Genomic DNA, 18,018 nt, shown 5'->3' on the forward strand with positions numbered 1-18,018 from the left:
AAATAGGTAAAATTATCCCCAAATTCCAGACAAGCAAACTGAGGGTTAGAGACCCTAATGCAGTTTAGGTGTGTGGAAGGGAGGTGTGGGCTTTCGTTACAGGAAGAGGAGAAGGACATCATTATAAGGGCAACTGGAACCAAGAGGCAGCCTCATAGAATTTCTTTTTTTGTGTGTAACCTAAGATGCTTTTTTCCTTGGTGAAACAACAATAAAACAAAACCAACCAACCCAACAAACAAACAAACAAACAAAAAACCAACCAAACACACAGCAAAAAACAAAACAAAAAACCAAAAACCAACAAAAAGTCTTAACCAGTGATCTAATCAATAAGGACCATTTACTATTTCACATAAACAGAAGTCCAGAGATGAGGCTGCTCCAGGGTTGGTTAACTTACCAGTTCAGGGTCAAATACAAGGCTTCAACGGCAAATGCAAGACCCAGGTTCTTGCCATGTTTTTGCTCAGCCATTGTCAGCATATTGACCTTTCCAAGCTCATTCTTCATGGTCACAAGATGGCTGCCATGAACCTGACACAACACTGTCCAAAGGCCAGAAGTCAGAAGAAGACGTATGTTTTCCTACGTCCCTTTTGAAGAATATGGAGCAGATTTCCTTTTATGTTTCTTTCATACCATAGCCATGCCATGCTTCTATTCTTAAAGCAATCGCTAGAGAGGAGAATAAAATTACCACTATGACTGTTTAGTTATTAACCATGGCTGCACATTAGAAGCACTTGGAGAGTTTAAAAATATATATATCTATGCCAAGATCCCAACTCCCAAGACTCTGCTTTAACTTATCCGAGATAGGATCCATTCATGAACATCTTTAAATTCTCCCCAGACACTCTAATGTGCAGCCAGGGTTGAAAATCTCTCATTTAAACTAATCACGATTCCTCCCTGGAAAACTAAATTTTATGGCCCAGCCTGCTGTGAAACATATGTTACCTGATTCCTGAACAGAACTGAGGTTCTATCTAGCAAGAAAGGACATGGAAGGGTGGACCAGGGAGGCGGATGGCTGTTCGATAGGTAGCCAGTGACATTTGCCACGCCCCTTCACATCTTTCTGCACTTGGAGGCCAGGATTCTGGCACAGGTACAGCACAGTTAGGAAATTTCTTCTTTTCTGGCTCATCAGTGATGCAATTGCTGGCTGAGATCACAGAGGGAAAGGAGAAAATGAGGGAGGATGGGGAAAGGCCCTTATGGGTCAGTTCGTCTGTGAGTAATGGGAATGCCAGACTTCAGCTTCCTCGAGGTGTAGTCTCTGACCACGAGGGCAACTTGAAAGGCAGGCTCCTGGGCTCCACTCCAGACATGTGGAACTAGACTATCCAAAGGTGGAACCTGGGGGTTGGCATTTGAACAGACGCCACAAGTGTTTTCCTAAACATTCTCGAGCTTTAGAACAATTGAATTAGATGCAGCAGAAACAAAGAAAGAGTGGTCAGAGTTTTCAATTCAGAATAAAGAAGCTTAGATAGAGCTTTCTTATTTCCTTTTGGGTCCTAGTGATTTGGGAAGGTGGAAAATACTTGCCTTAAAGTTGTCTCATGAGGCCGAAAGAGTCAGTTCTGAAAATGAATGTGATGATGACTGTCGAGTTTCCTGGAGGTGTCCCCGGGGGGCTTCAGGCCAGGCCAGAGTCTCCAGCTAGGGAAGCCATTGTGTGACCGGAAGGGAGGCGGCACAGAATGCCCACCCTCAGGAGGGTACAGGCTGGATTCTGGGGCTGCTTTTGTACTGGCTCCTCCCGTGCATGTGTGTGTGAGTGTGCAAATAGGTGTGTGTGTGTGTGCAGGGTGATCCTTGAAGGTCCTTTTGTAGTACTGGAAATAATATTAATTGAACCCTACTCCTTGATAAGCAGATTCTCAGTCTGAAACAAGTGACGTGGAAGCAGAGAGCTGAACGCAGTGACCGTCCAGGTCAGGCCCGTGGCAGCCGTGGCCCTCAGGCTCAAGGTCTCCAGCCTTCCCTGCAGTCTGTGCTGCACCCAGGGTGAATCCCATCACACCTCGTTGCTGAGTCCTGGGCTCCCCGTGGCCCAGAGCAGCCACAGGTTCTCCAACGTCTGCCCCCGCGGACCTGTCTAGCTGGTGCTCCTCTGCCTGCTCCACTGCCTCACCCCCCACACACGTGGGGTCCCCCTCTGCCTGGCCGACTCCAAACTCGTTCTTTAGTTCTAATGACAAGGGCCCTGGCCAGGAAGCCAGTCCAGATCCCTTCTCCCCACGTAGAGATAGATTCCCACTCCCCGCTCGGGGCCCCATGAAGATCCCACGGAAGCCCTTGCAGCTCTTTATTATGAGGATCTGAGGACATGCCTCCTCTGGCCCGGAGAGCCCCTTGGGGAAGGGCTTCTCTCTATGTTCCCTGAGCCTTCAGAGCAACAGCGGCCCGTCAAGTGCTTGTTGACGGACTGAGCAGCGTCTGGCCCAGACATCTGCTGAGAGCCGCATCTAAGACATCTTGAATTGTGCGAGAGTCTCTCTACCTTCCTGGGGACCAAAGCTGCGGAAAGTGGGTCTTCCCCCCGTTGCCACAATCCACTAACCTTAGCAAATAGAAAAAGCCAATTTCTGCTGGGCCAGCTCTCTCAGAAGCTGGAGAAGATTCTAGAGCAGGAACTTGGCTGCTGGAGAGGCTGAAGGCAGCCCCTTCCTTGAGGGCCCAGGAACCAGCACGGAGGAGAGAAGGCAGGAAGGAGGGCGGAAGAGGAAAGAGCAGGCGGCAAAGCCTTTCTAGGAGCTGCGTGCTCTGTAGCAGTGGCTTCTCTTTCGCCTCCACGGGGAGTACCCCAAAGTGGTGTCGCTCTTCGCCCCGTTTCACAGCACACTAGCTCAGTGGGAGGATCTGCCCAAAGTTCTACAACAGGAAAAGGAGGCCTAACTTGGGCTGGTCCGTTTGTTTTTAAAATAAGTGGAAGGTTGGGCCAAGGCACGCCGTGACCTCTGCTTGTGGGAGCCAACGGGACAGGGAGGCTGCTCACCTGTCTGGGAGACAGGTCCTGCCTGAGCAGGAGGACAGGTGAGATGCTTCCAGAACCCAGGTCACCTCCTGGCAGGACAGGCCACATCTCCAAAGTCCTCACCCCAAGCTTGCCAGGTGAGCTCAGGCAAGGCTGGGGCCCGGAGAGGAGTCACCCAGGGTGCAGAGGGCAGACAGAGGATGGGTCCTGACTGACTCATGGGCTCATTGTGTGCAGATGAGCTGGAAGGAGCCACAGGCCTGCCCCTTGATCCCGAGTCTTGCCAGCAGCTCTAGGTGTGGGAGGTGCCACAATGTCATCTTCAGTGTCCTCATTGCGACTGTTATTATTTCACCATTCTTGAGCAGAAGGAGAACAAAGTAATTATGGCTGAAAAAGCACAGAATACAATCAACATTCAAAGTCTAGGATTTATGTGTTGCAACAGCCCTGTGTTTGCACCCAGCTTCCTGCTCGGAGTCACATGGCTAGTAGCAGACAGGAGCGACCTGCAGATCATGTTGGATACCTGTTTCTAGGCCCAGCCTCAGATGCTCTGACCCAGCACCTGAGTGCTGCTGGGATGGGGATCATAACGAGCCCCTCAGGTGTTGCCATGTGGAGCCAGGGCTGGAAGCTCTGTTGGGAGAAGCCCTGCCTCTACTGCCTGAGGACAAGATGCTGTTTCCATCTCCCGTGCTCCCTTTTGGTTTGGGGTTCTTCTTCAGAGACTCCTCTTTTCCCCACCAGAGCAATCTGTGCTCTGACGGACTCACAGAGGATTTTGAGGGATGGAGCCTACAGCAGCCATGGTCTCCGAGAGGAGAGTTCACAGGAACAGAACCACGTGGATGGAGGCCTCTTCCCCCAGAGAAGTTCTGTGTTTACATCAGCGGCTGGGCCCTCATTCCTCCCGCACTGACAACCTCCCCAGTCACTGCCCTTCCCTCCCTGGGGCAGGGCAGCTGGTCTGACACCATGGAGGCAGGCTTTTTTGGTTGGGTTATAAGGCCATCCTTGGATCTAGGAGTTCAGAAAGATAAAGAGGGAGGAGGAAGAGAGGGAGAAGGGGAAAGAGAGGAAGGAGAGGGATGCCATTACCTCTTAGCTGAATGACCTTGGCAAATGACTTCACCCCACTGAGCTTCAGTTTCCTCGCCTGCAAAGTGGAAATAACAATGCCTGCCTTTCATAGTTGCTCAAGGATTCCACATGGAAAGTATTTAGCTCAAGCCTGGACCACAGCAAGTGTTCAGGGAATGGGCTATTATTATTAACAGTGCTAGTGCTACTATTAGTATCCATTTGTCTCCTCTAAGCATCCGGCAGAGTGCTGGGTCCAAGGAGGCAGCAACTGTATCTCTCTCCCTCATCTCTGCATCTCTGGTGCCCAGATATTTCCTGGCATGAAGCTGGCACTTGGTAAATGTCTGTTGGGTTGAACTCAAGACTTGTTATTCTTCATTGTCATGTGGCACTTTGCCTTTTTTTCCCCAAATCCTCTAAATATATTATTTCATGAGTCTTGCCAAATGCCTATGGGACAGGCAGAGCGAATGATACTATCATTCCCATTTTATAACTAAAAAAATTGAAGCTTAGAGAGGTGAGGCTTCCTCTCTAAGTCGCATGGCTGAGCTGAAGTCAGGTCCTTTAGAATGAGGGTTTTATGGCCACTGTGTGGAAACCATCCGCAGGAAGCAGAAGGTGTTGCAATGGGCTGAACTGGAAATTCCCCAGGGAGACAGGTCCTCCATGACATTCAGGGTTTCTTGCCCGTAGATTCAGAAAGGGCTTCAGAAAATGACCAAGCCTAGTTCATCTGGTCACACTGATCTTGGCCCCTCTTCTTACCCAGGCTCAGCTCTGCTCTGCCATCTCAAGTGGATCCCAGCTGGATGCTCCTGGCCCATCAAAAAGGACGTTGGGGAGCCCTGTGTATTTCAGGCAGGGACTGCCTAAGGCAGTCAGAGGAGCTGGAAGCAAGAGGCCTTGCCCGGCTGCAAAAGACACCCTGGGTCTGCATCCTGGCTGGGCTGACAGCCTCATTGACAGGTTTATTACCAGGTTTTATGACTTCCAAGCTTAGTCACTGCTTAAATCAGCATGCTGAGAAACAAACACTTAGCAAAGCCATGACCTAGCTGCTTAGGCAGGGGAAGGCGCACCCTGCCCTTGGCACAACTGGTCTCCGGAGCCAGGTCTGGGAACATGGGAGGCATCGCGGCTATAGTTGTGGTGTATTTCAGTGACCCACACGGTTTTCCTTTATTTTCTCCACAGCTTCACTACTGAGTTTTTAGGGTGTAGGAAGCAGATGCCTACGGCCCGAGAGAGCCTGACATGTGCTATGGGTGTCAGACGCGCTGTCCCCAGGCCTTGAGAGCTGAGCCTGAAGGGGCGTTAGGGACCTTCGTTCTAGATTCCTGGGCTGCCCCCGCTCAGCTGCTCCTGCCTAACGCCTCTGACCCGCATGCCCTTCCTCACGCCCACTAGGGCCGTCAGACCCAGGGATGTTACTAGGTGAGGACATGTAGGTAAGGCCTCATGTGATTAAAATATTGAAATCTTCTCATACCAGATGGTAAAAAGTTTGAGTTCACTACAAACCACCTGGTGATATTGGCTCCAGCAGCCCAGAGGAAGGTACTGAGGCTGAGTGACGCTGGAGAAGAAGATGCTGGCAGCTCTGGGTGGCACCGGGTGGATGGGGGCAGCGAGGGTGAGGGCCGTGCTGGCCCACAGCTCCAGAGCTGCCGGCATCGGTGGGTGCGACGGAGCAGGTGGCGGGGCAGGTGGCCACCGCGGCTGAGGCTCCCTGCACCCAGGTGCGCATGCTCCCCGCCATGCTATGTGGGCAGGATGCTGCGGCAGAACACCCGGTGCCGGGGACCTCGTGACCATCGCCGTAGCGGGAACGTCCCTGCGAGAGCTGGAGGCAGTCTCTACGGTCAGCATGGTTCAGACAGGGGCCTCCTAGCTGGTGGCAGCCAGAACAAAGAAAGAAATCGCACATGAGTTGGTAATTATTAGGACTGGATGAATGATTTGTGCTGTAATGTTTATTATCTCTAACAAGAAATTTCAGAATAAATAGTGTTGTTTCATTAGAGAATCTAAGGTAATAGTCTCTAAACTTTGGATTTATATATTAATTAATTAATTAATTAATCACATGCCAGGTTGTACATATTTTGCACATTCCCTGACCCTGGGCTCCTCCCGGAAGCGCACCACCACCCACCCCACCCCATCCCCCCCCAGCCCCCCATTCCCCAGATCCCTCTTCACTTCTGCAGTCACTCAGCACCACCTGGGTTTGCACCTGCTCTGGCCTCAGACTGGGGCACCCATGAGCCACTCAGGCCTTCGCCTGGGTCAGAGGAGACTTCTTTTTGCAGAGCGCGCATGTGTTTTTATGGTAAGCGTCCTCTCTTTATCTACCTTACGTTCCGTGGTGGTTAATTTTAGGTGTCAACTTGACTGGGCCACAGGATGTCCAGATATTTGGTCCCACATTATTTTGGGTGCGTCCGTGAGGGTGGTTTTAGGTAAAATTAACATCTGAATTGGTAGACTGAGTAAAGGGGGCCGCTTTCCCTAGTATGGGTGGGCCTCACTTAATCAGCTGAAGGCCTGAATGGAACAGAAAGTTTGACCCTTCCACTAACTAGCAGGAGAGAATTCCTCCTGCCTGACTGTCGAGATGGGACATCAGTCTTTTCCTGCCTTTGGACTCAAACTGACGTATTATCTTTTATTGGGTCTTAAGCCTGCTGGCTTTTGGACTGGAACTTATACCATTAGTCCCCTTGGTCCTCAGACTTTCACTGTACACACATATCTCCTGCTGGCTCTGTTTTTCTAGGGAGCCCTAATACGAGCCCCAGCCCCTCAGTCCCCCTTTCGCTCCCCTAGTTTTGGCGTGTGCCTAGTAAGGGCCACATGGGGGGAACCTCCCACCCACGTATCCGGGGCCATTGGTATCACATCTCTTAAGTCAGTTACATCCTTACTCTCTGTCTGCCCCCCTCTACCATGTTGCCGAGTCCTGCTCCTCAGTAGGCAGAGTGTCCCCCAAAAGATGGTGAATTGGCACAGAGGGGTCAGACCCTGAAAGCGCTACCTGAGTCTCAGGGGGACTTCCATAGGGGCCAGGCTTAGTGGGCGCTGATTTATGTCACTTTCCCCAAAGACTGGAGGCTGAATGTCAGGGCTGCTAATCCGTCTCCGAATGGCTCCTGGCTCAGCCCGCATGGAATTAAATCCAGAATTAAAATTCAGCACTTGTTCTGGACTCGAAGGGCAGATTTAGCTGTTTCCTCAGGGATAACGAGAAGCCCAAAGCTGGCTTGGGAAGTGTGGCTGGGCAGTTTGGAGCAGAGCGGCCGTTGGGTTGATTGACTTTGGGTTCTGTGTCGAGAGGAGACAGAGTCCCTGTCACCGCGTAATAGGGAAGCGTAGAAGGGCACACGAGAAGCTAAAGGACCCTCAGACAGGAAATAGCCTCTTGTCCAGCCTGTTCCTGTCAGCTCTCCCTGTAGCCTGGGGCACCTATACTGCTGTCCCCAGACCTGCCACCTCCCCCTTGTTAAGTGGCTGTTTCACTGGCCCCTAATTTTCTGGTCGTCTTCTTCCAGAGGCTGCCTGTGGCCATGGCAGGGGGTAGGTAGGAGTCGGAGGGATCCCCGTGGAAGGCAGGTCTGCTCTTCACTCAGCCGTGCCTTCAGGCTCAATTCCCTGGGTGACCAGCATTTAACCCAAACCCAGGGGTCCCGTGTGGTGACCCCATTCATGAGAGGAGGTAGCATAGTGGAGTGGTTAATTCCGGAAGGACTGCTTGAATTCCGATCCTAGCCCTACCACTCAGGAGCTGTATGACCCTGTGACAGTTCACACCTATGTGCCTCACTTTCTTCATCTATAAAATAGAATAATGGTTCCTACCTTCTGAGGTTATTCCAGTTAATGTCTTTAATGGATCAAATGAGTTAAGACCATAAAGCACAGGGCCAGGCTTATTGCAAGAACCCCGTTATGTTCATTATATCGTAATTAACTATAATTAATCGCAGGAGGGCCACTGTGACCATTCCGTACCCGTTAAATGAGACGGTACCTGCAAGGATCCCGAGCAGGTTCCCCGAGTTCTCATTCCTTCCTTTTCTCCTTGACGAATGTCCTTTACTCCCATTTTTGGTTGTTTAGAGACTCCGCATTAATCAATAATGTCAAAGAAATGTCATCAGGAGTGGAGACACCTTGGTCTAAAATGTCACACCTTGTTCGAAAGGCCCGGCTGCTGGGGGCAGGTCCTGCTTGGTCCCAGGGCTGGGAGTGGTGATTGTTGCCCGAAGGTCTGGCTTTCTAAGGGCCCAGGCCCTGTGGGCTTTACCCAGTTGGCCTCTCTGCAGGTCGTGGTCCCCTCAGGCAGGACTCAGGAAGAGCTCACAGAGGAAAGCACCCCGCCCCAGTTTCCAGTCCTCCCTTGCTTCGGAGTGAGCACCACTTTTCCCCTCCTGGTTCAGAATAATCTTTGTCTCCCTTTTTCTTTGCGCACGCCCATGATGATTAATTTTATGTGCAACTTGACTGGGCCACGGGATGCCTGGATATTTGGTCGAATGTCATTTTGGGTGCTTCGGTGAGAGTGTTTTGGGGTGAGAATAACATATTTAAATTGGTGGCCTAAGTAAACCAAAGTGCAAATTGCCCTCCTGAATGTGGGTGGGCCTCCTCCCATCAGCTGAAAGCCTGAATCAAAGAAAAGGGTCGACCCTCCTCTGAGTAAGAGAGTATGCCTCCGTCCTGGCCGCCGACAAACGGACGTCAGGGTTTCCTGCCTTCAGGCTGGAAACGAACACTGGCTCTCAGGCTGCAGCTCCACGGTCTCCAGCTTGCCCACTCGCTCTGCCGATCTAGGGACTTGTCAGCCTCTGTAATCATGTGAGCCCGTTCCTTACAACCCTCTCTCTCTCTCTGTACTTCCTGTTGGTTTTGTTTCTGGGGAACTCCAGGTAATATGGTGCCTTACTCTGGCAGTCCAGGGTCCACAGACCTTCTGCCATTTCTCCCACGCGGCCCAGGAGCCATGTGTATCAGAGGCCCCTGCAGTATCCCTCCCAGCACTCCCAACGGGGCATGCCGTTTGACACCCCTGTGCCTGCGACCCCTCCTGACCCACAAATGTCCGGGTGTCAGGGAGCTCTGCTTGCCGTCGCCGCCAATCCCCACTTCGTCCTGGCTTCGCTTACCAGGAGGGAACCAGAAAAGACGATGAATAAAACCCGTCAGAGGGCCTTGACCTGAGCATTGGTCAGAAGCTGGTGTGAGAAGCAGCGATGTTGCGATTAAGCTCACGGATGACCTCAATTCGAAGGCAGTGTTTGTCGAATTGAATCTTCGGCGCGTTAACTTTCCTCGTACGAGTAAAAATGATATTTGGGATTAAGTTTTCACTGCACTGAATGCATTACTGGATTTCTGCTTCTTGTCATTAGAGAGGGGACATAACCTTCACCGAGGCGGTCTGCGGGATTGGGGACAGCTGGCATCAATGCTGAGTGCTGACTGACCACGGGGGATTAAGGCCAAACACAACTCATTTCGCACTGAGAATAAGCTGATTTGTTTTTGTTTTTAAATAAGCCTTATTAAAACTGGCTGCGGCTGGTGCTGGGTCCGTGGGAGCATGGCAGGGCAAGGCTTTCGAAGGCTTTCAAAGAACTTCCTGCTTTGAACATGGAAATAACCCGCAGAGCTCGCTGCTCTCCGGGGAAGGTCCAGAAGGCGTCCTGCCAGGGAGCAATTGAGTGCGGGCAGCCTTGAGCCTAACGACTAAGGTTCAGGAGACACCGCACAGGTCCGATGGGCGTGGCTGAGTCTCATCGCCGTTCTCTCTGCATCTGTGGGCCTTTTCTGCAGCTCCTCACAGCAGAGATCTTTCCTTGCTGTACATGACTCCGTTCTGGGTACCCTCACCTCCCCTTTCCCATCCATCTTCTCCCCTGGCCCCGTACAGACCCTACCTTAGCTCTAGAACAGATCGGCTGTTCTCAAAGTGCGTTCCGGGAATGTTTGGGAGTCCCCTGGATGCTTCCGGGAGATTTGCAAGGTCGAAACTGTTTTCATAATGGGATAGTATGACATTATTTGCCTTTTCCCCTTTCGTTCTCTCACCGGTGTGCGGTGGAATTTTCCAGAGGTCACATGACACGTGCTGGTTCATCAATCTGGCAGCTTTATAGAATGTGTGCTGATGTAATGCGTGCTTGTGTGTTTCTGTTTGTTAAACGTGTCTCAGTTTTAATTTTGAATATGGAAAATATTGATAGCTGTAAACCATATAAATGTAAGTTCTCCGGGGTTCTTAATGCTTTAAGAGTGTAAAGAGGTCTTGAGATCAAAAAATTTTAGAATCTTTGTTCTGGATCTTTCTTCAGAGTGAGCTACCATATTTATTGTAGGGTTGTGTATTTTTTAAATCATTTAATATGGTTAACACTTCGCTACCATTTTATTAGTTTCTATCTCTTTTTTAAAAAATGTGTGATTGACCAAGTTTTTGAGCGTTATGCCCCAACTCTATTTTTCCCATGAATTCTGTAGTTTTTATTATGTGACTTAAAATTTCTAAAATTGTGGCAGAATACACACAACACAAAAGTTAACGTCTTAACCATTTCGAGCGTACAGTTCGGCGGCATTAAGAACATTCGCACTGTGATGTAACCATCACCGCCATCCGTCTCCGGAACGCTTTTCATTTTGCAAAACCGAAGCCCTCTACCCATTAAACACTAACTCTCCATTCCGCGAACTCCCAGCCCCCCGCAACACCCATTCTTATTTCCATCTCTATGAATTTAATTCCTCTAGGGACCGCACCTAAGTGGAATCATATGGTATTTGTCTCTCTAGAGCTTTCATGATTCCTTCCCATCAGCAAAACTACCTGGCCTCAGGGTCCTGTAAAGGGACATGGCAACTGGAGTTAAGATGTTCTTACCCTGTGAAAATGTATCATGGTGTTTCTCCTACACGTCGTTCGTGTTCAAACAGTCAGCCCTGGTGGCAGGGGTGTGTTGGAAAAGGCAAAGGCCGTACACAGGGCTGGTTTTACAAGCTTCTTCTCTGCTTTTAAAGCTACGTGGCCTCAGCATTGGATTTAAAATCTCTCTATGCTTTAGTGTCCTCTTCGCTAAAATTAGGGTGAAAATTCCCTTATGTCTGGATGGTCGTGAGGATTTTATTTTATTTCATTTTATTATTATTTTTTTAGGCGAGGCAACCCTTGGCTGACTTCACAGATTGCAAGGACCTTGTCAGCCTACAATTATTATTATTATTATTATTATTATTATTATTATTATATATACTTACAGCACCTGGTCTTCCTAGGTGGTCTCCCATCCAAGTACTAACCAGGCCGACCCTGCTTAACTACGGAGATCAGACAGGATCGGGCTCGTTCAGGGTGGCATGGCTATAGACTATGAGCATTTTCGAAGCTTATGGAGGAGACGGCAGGGAGCACAGTGGGAGGTCTGTGTTTGGGCAAAAGCCCAGCAGTGAGGGAGAATCTGGCCTGTGGAGGTGAAGGAAGGACTGCAGTTTCACCTGCCCAGTGAAGAGTGGAAGGTGAGAAGCAGAGAGGAAAGAGGCTGCCTGAGTAGCTAGCTACCTCATGAAGGTATTAGCTACTACTTGGAAAATTTGAACTTAATTCTGAGGGCGGCGGGGAGCCACCGAAGGTTTTAGGCAGAAAGCAGACATCGGGTTTGCATTTTGGAAGGGTCACCGTCAGTGTGTGGGGGATGCCTTGGTGGGAGGCATAGCGGGACGCTGTCCGTAGCCAGGAAAGATGGAAGGGTCCCACGACGGCGAGATGCCAGAGAAATCCCGAAACATCTTTGTTCGTTTCTCGAAATTTCTCTTCCTTGCACATGCGAAGCGCCATGACTTAGCATTGAAGGGGTAAGTCATCACCACCTGATATCCGAGCTGTAAATGCTTTAAATTTATTTTACCTAAAAGTGAAGTGAAATTGAAAAACGGCTGTCTCTGAGAAATCATCAGCCTCTGGTTCTGGAGGTGAAGATTATTCCGAAGGAGCGTGGATCGTGAGATCTTCTTGAGAAGCTGTCTGGCGGTGCTTGCTGCGATTTAAATGGTCATTCCACCCGACCCAGTGACCCCCCTCCAGAACGCTGCCCGACAGCATCGAACCCCCGGGAGAGCTGCACAGTAATGGTTACAGGGTTGTTCATAATCATAGCAGAACAAAATCGAAGCAGACCAAAACAACAACAGCCCAACCTGGAAACAGCCTGAATGTTTATCGGTAAGAGACTGGCTAATACAATCACGGTTACTACTGACTGACTGGTTGTATCCCCAAAATTCATGTGTCAAAATTCTACCCCTGAGTGTGATAAGATTAGGAGGAGGGGTCTTTGGGAGGAGACCTTTGGGGCCTTCAGGTGGGGCCCTCATGAATAGGATTCACATCTTTATAAAAGAGAATTCTCTTGCCTCTTCTACCTGATGTGAGGACACAGAGTGGTCAGCCATCTATGAAGCAGGCAGTGGCTCCTCACCAGACACTGAAACTGCCGGCACCTTGATCTTGGACTTCCCAGCCTCTAGAGCTGCGAGGAATAAATTCCTGCTGTTTATTTATATGCACCCCAGTCCGATATTTTTGCTGCGGCGGCCCGAACAGACTGGGACGATGGTGTGTGCACACAGTGGAAAGCAACACAGCTTTTGTAAAGAGAACAAGTCCGATCCATATCTCACAAGCCGGAGCAATACTCAGAAGACAGTGCTAAACTTTTTTAAAAAGCAAGTTTAGAAATAATACGTGCCCTAGTTTTGTCTGTGGAAAGAAAAAAAAAAAAAAGCCAGTAGGTCAAGGTGTTTTCATAAGCATTAAAGAAAATCAATGACACACATCGAAATACTAATCCTCAGAAAGGTGGGATTAGAGAGAGAGAGGGGAAGGCTAAAGCCTTAAAAATATATATACATCTGTGTGACGCTTTATATATTGTGTGATTAGGTTCTATATTTACACAATAAAGTAAAAAATTCCCAACTTAACTCTGAGGAGAAGCTGTCATTCAATGCCGTGGGGAATGTGTCTTGGGGCTCTCTAGATGCCTGGTATCATTCTGGGGGGTCGGAGCCAGACATCCCAATTCCCAATTATTTGCCCCCACCCTAAGGAGTACCTTCTGCACAAAAGCGTTTGTGTGGATAGGTGAGTGGGGATGGGGGTGAGGAAGGGCGTAGCCCCAAGCCATCCCTGGAAATCCCTCATCCCGCGCATCTTCATGCACGGACTCTCGTGAATAACCAAAACAGTTGAGAAAAGTCAGCGTTGAGGATGGGGTTTCCACGATGGAGGCTGAGTTTCCACTTGCAGAAGGGATAGGTGGAAAATGTGACAACACCCTGGAGATGGCTGGCAGAGTCCCAGGAAAGCGTAAATCATCGCCAGGCTCGAATGTTCCTGGTAGAAACTTAAATTCTCATCCCTTTGCATGGAGAGTCCAGCTGGCAAAAGAATGTTGCATAACTTTGGTTCCCGCTGGCCATTTCCACTGCCACGGGCCAAGACCTGTCTCCACTTCCCGTCCCTTTACTTCCTGTCTCTGCGTGCTCTCTCTCTCATTTCTTGTCTCTCCACTTCCTTTCTCAGCTTCCACTTCCTGTCTCTACTTTTTGCCTGTCTCTCCTCTCCTTACCTGTATCTTAACCTGCCACTCAATACCCTGGGGCTGGCTTAGGAGCCCAGACCCCTCTTGGTCTCAGCCGCCTGCAGACTTGGACCCTAAGATAGAGACTTGTGCCCAGAAGGGCCCCCTCTGACTCCACAAAACAGCGTGGCTTGGAGTTTTATTAGCTCAATGCCTTTCCTGGTTTAGTTTTCTCTTTCCCGCCCTTTTAGCTCCAGAGTGAGGTGAGGCAAGGAGCCAGAGGAGGCTTTAAGAAGCTTCTCTACCGGGTGAACAGGACTTGGACTGGAAGGAAGAGGCTGAGAAGGGGGTCCAGGCTCTGGATACTGGGCTGGGCAGTGGGCAGCAGACTGCTTGTGCTTCCCAGGCTTCCACGACCCTGAGGTTTGACGAGAGGCGACCGGCCACAGGCTCCTCAGATGGCGCCTGTCAGAAAGGTTTCTAAACCACACTCCCTGGGGGCCCTGGCGAGGGCCCCAGCAGACTGGGGCTTGGGTCAGTCCGCATGAAAAATATTAAATGAACAATGACTCTCTCTGCACATAAGTGGCAACTTTCCACTGGGCAGAATTTATTTTCCATTTGAAAAGCTAATGAAAACCAGTCATGGTGAAAAATCCAGCCAAAGAAAGAATTTAAAGGCCTTCCTCTTCTTCACTAGGAGAATAACACCGGGTCCTTGGTGGTTCTTTGTGAAATCTAGACCCAGGGAGAAGAGGGGGCTGTGACCCTTGGAGTCCCTCGGAACCTGGGCCTTGGGACCAGACAGGAAGCTGAGCGGGCGCGCAGGAAACACACTCGCCCTTCAGAGGGGTGTGGGGGATGCCTTAGCAGAGCTCGATTCTGGAGAATCTAAATATAGCAGGAATGTCAGAGGCTAGAGAACCCCCGAGAGACGGGAACTCAGCTCCACAAAGCTGACACCTTCCTAGCTGTTTCCTTCTCAGTTCCCCATGCTGAGGCGGGCACAGGGAAGATCTGGGAAGAGTCTAAAATGTCCCAGGTTTCACGTTCTCTGCTCACGGCTTAATTTAACAATTGCTTTTCCCTTTCGACACCCTGCCTTCTGTGGGGTGCTGGGTCTAGCTGCATCCTCCTTTCCGACAGGAGGCCCCACCTCTGGGAACCTTCTCGGCTCACCCCACCCAGACTCTCTCCGCCCCATCTCTCAGGGCGTGACAACATGGCCCTTTTATCCTGGCCTGTGATCCTTTAGACGCTCTCTCCTCTACTGAACGACCTTCAACGGCTCCTTATTGCTTCCGGAGGTTCCACTTTTTAGGTGGCCATTTCAAGCTCTTCACAGTCCCTCCCCTGCCTCCGCTGACAGCTGCAGCTGCCACCGCCGGGAAGCCACTTAGATTCCAGAATCGAACAAGTGACACAGGCCTCCCCGCACTGCGCTCTTTCCTACCCTGGCGCTTTTGCGCGTGCTGCTCCTGCTTCAGGAACTCCTTTCCCTTCTGCTTTGCCTGTTGGGGATTTTTTCTGAGTCCTTCCCGAAGCAGCTCAGATACTGTTCTTCCCTCAGCACGACCTGCACTGCTCCGAAGAGTCAGTCTGAAGTTCCCAAGTCCGCGAGTGCAGGCGTCGGTGAGAGCACTCCGGGCCCCGAGCGGCGTTATTCAGACCTTGGCCTCGTCCATCTTGCGGAGCTTCGGATTCCCCGTCTGTAAAATGGGGACAGCAGGACCTCCTGCATGGGTGGAGAGGCGAGGATTACAAACGAAGCAAAGCCTGCACGGCCCCCCGAGGGCACTTGGTCTTTGCTGGCAGGGATTATGTTATTAGCCAGTGGTCATTTTGAGGACAAGGACTGTATCTCACTTACCTGTACCCTGGGCTCCCCAGACAGACTAGGCGGGGCGTTTAGCTGTGCTCGTTTGCTGAAGAGAGGGGCGGCCGCCCTGTGATGTGATTTGTCCCTCGGCGTGTGTGCATGTCCCCAGCTGGGATTGAAGCCTTCCCGAGGACACCAGTCCTCATCCCCGCACAGCGCATGGCTGACCGGAGCGCTCAATCAGCATCAGCCCAACGAATCAAGGCAGAAAGAAGGGGAAAGGGACGACAGTTCTGGAGTTGCCGTGGAAGGCTTCGGTCGTCCTCATCAGACACCTGGGGTGGAATGGTTTCTTCTCTCCAGGGACTAAGGCTGGGGACACTGACTGGCCCTCCTAACGGGGGCGGCAGCTGGTTCTGCAGGGGAATGAGAGGACCCGACAGCATCCCCGGTGTCGCTGAGAAAAGGGCGGAAGTGGTGACAGCAAACATGCGTCACAGCCCCGTAAGGGCCTTCTGCGTCCCCGACGAGCTAGCAAGTGGCGTGCATCCTCTCGTTAGCTCCCCAGAGTCCTGTGGGGCGGGCGCTGTTTTCATGCCCATTTTACAGGTGAGGAAATGGGCTCAAAGAGTTAGAGGCTTGCCCGAGGCCGAGCGGCTCCTGACTAGAGGGGCCGGGAGTTGGACGGAAGCCTGCCTGAATCCAGACCTTGGGCACACGGACGATAGGTGCAGAGTACAAGGAAGACACTGCTATGCCACGCGTGTGTGGCTCTCTCCTGAGTTAGCCCACTCTCCCGCCTGGGAGCCCCGCCTGGAAGTTTCTCCCCAGTTTACAGATGAAGAGGGGGAGGTCTGCCTGCGGTCAGCCTGCTGTATCCAGCTGCCTCCGACTGCAGCATCTTCCCTTGCTGGCCGGGCATGCCCTCCTAGCCTCCGCTAAGCTTGTCTTTAGGAATCTGGTACCCACCAGATTATCCCTGGAGAGTGCTTATCTGCTCCTACCTCTCCAGGCTGAGCCCAAAGAACCGAGCCTCCCATGCAGGCAGAGAGTTAGGAACCCCGGGGTCTGGCTGAGCAGCAGGGCAGCAGCCTCCCAAGCAGGGGGGGATAGGAACCTTGGGGTCTGGCCAAGCAGCAGGGGGGACCTCGGCGACCCAACTCTAGGTATCTCCATCCTCGTAGAAACAAAGGCTCAGCTCCCTGCACAGGGCTTTCTTCCTGAGCTGATTGTTCCCAGGGGTCATAGCGCCTGGATCCTGGGGTCCCCCCGGGGGATTCCTACCCAGTGGTGGTACCAGGCGAGCCCTGGCTGAGCAGGCACTTCCATTTGGTCCCCAAATGCTATCTGTCATCAGATATGTCCTTACCATGGGGTGGGAGGGGGGACTCCCCTTGGGTGTTGGTGGCTGGGTGGGAGATTTACCTGCAGCTTGTAGTCAGAGGTTTGTGGAACAGGCCAAGTTTACTTCCGCTGAAAAATATAAAAATATGTCTGTTTGGGTAAGACAGGGGTGGGGGCCGTAAGGGTAAAAAAAATAATAATAACAAAATAAAAGGCCATATTGTTATAAAATGCCAAGAGAGGCCCCTGAGAATCTTTGCAAAATTCACAGTATATAGAAGAGCACAGAGCTGACTGGCCTCTCCAGGCTAGCAGGGCGCCGCCCCTGGACTCGCAGTGGTGGGTACGTGGTCTGAAAACTGTCCAGGCAGGAAGTCCGGGCAGGCCTGTGGCCCTCCGACTCCTCGGCCCCCTGCGGAGTAGCAGGGGTTCGCTGGAAAGGTCTTCGTTAGGGCTGAAAGCTCAGGGCTCCTCTCCAGACCGACTCGCCTCTCTGCGGAGGGAGCATCTGAGGCCCAGAGACTCTCTCTCTTCCTTTGTTCCCATCACACGTGTGTCGCGCCTTTCGTAGCTGCCCCATAGCCCTCGGACGTCCTCTTCTGGTTTTATTTTTTTTCTTTGTTCTCTTTGCTTTTCAGTTTTAGAAGTTTCTGCTGACATGTCCTCAGGCCCAGAGGTTCAGAGAGGTGGTACTAGTGAGGGGCGCTCGGATTTATTATTTTTGGCAGCTGGTGGCCGGGGAGCTCTCTCCGTGCATCACCAATTCCTACCTGTCCTTCGAGGGTGTATTAATTTTCCAGGCTGCTGTAACAAGGCACCGTAGACTAGGTGGCTTAAATGATGGAAATGTATCGTCTCACGGTTCTGGAAGCGAGAAGTCCAAAATCGAGGTGTCAGCAGGGTCGTTCCCTCCGAGGCTCCTTCCTTCTCTCCTCCTCCCGTGAGGGAGACTCCGTTCCAGGCCTCTCTTCTCGCTTCCGCCGGATCCCTGGCCATCTTTGCTGTCCCTGGCTGGTAGACGCATCGCCCTGACCTCTGCTTTCACTTTCCCATGGCACGGTCCTGTGTGCATCTGCCTTTAAATTCCCCCTCTGTACAAGGACATCGGTCATTGATTAAGGACCCACCCTACCCCAGGATGACCTCATCTTAACTAATTATAT

At 51.3% G+C, this 18,018-nt stretch overlaps 1 pseudogene; it reads right to left on the reverse strand.

Moving 5' to 3' along the window:
- Positions 1–11,364: 11,364 nt before the first annotated feature.
- LOC118604820 lies at positions 11,365–11,482 on the reverse strand (annotated as a pseudogene).
- Between the last annotated feature and the right edge of the window lie 6,536 nt (positions 11,483–18,018).

Source organism: Rousettus aegyptiacus, unplaced genomic scaffold (assembly GCF_014176215.1).
Source record: "Rousettus aegyptiacus isolate mRouAeg1 unplaced genomic scaffold, mRouAeg1.p scaffold_m13_p_6, whole genome shotgun sequence".
NCBI lineage: Eukaryota > Metazoa > Chordata > Mammalia > Chiroptera > Pteropodidae > Rousettus > Rousettus aegyptiacus.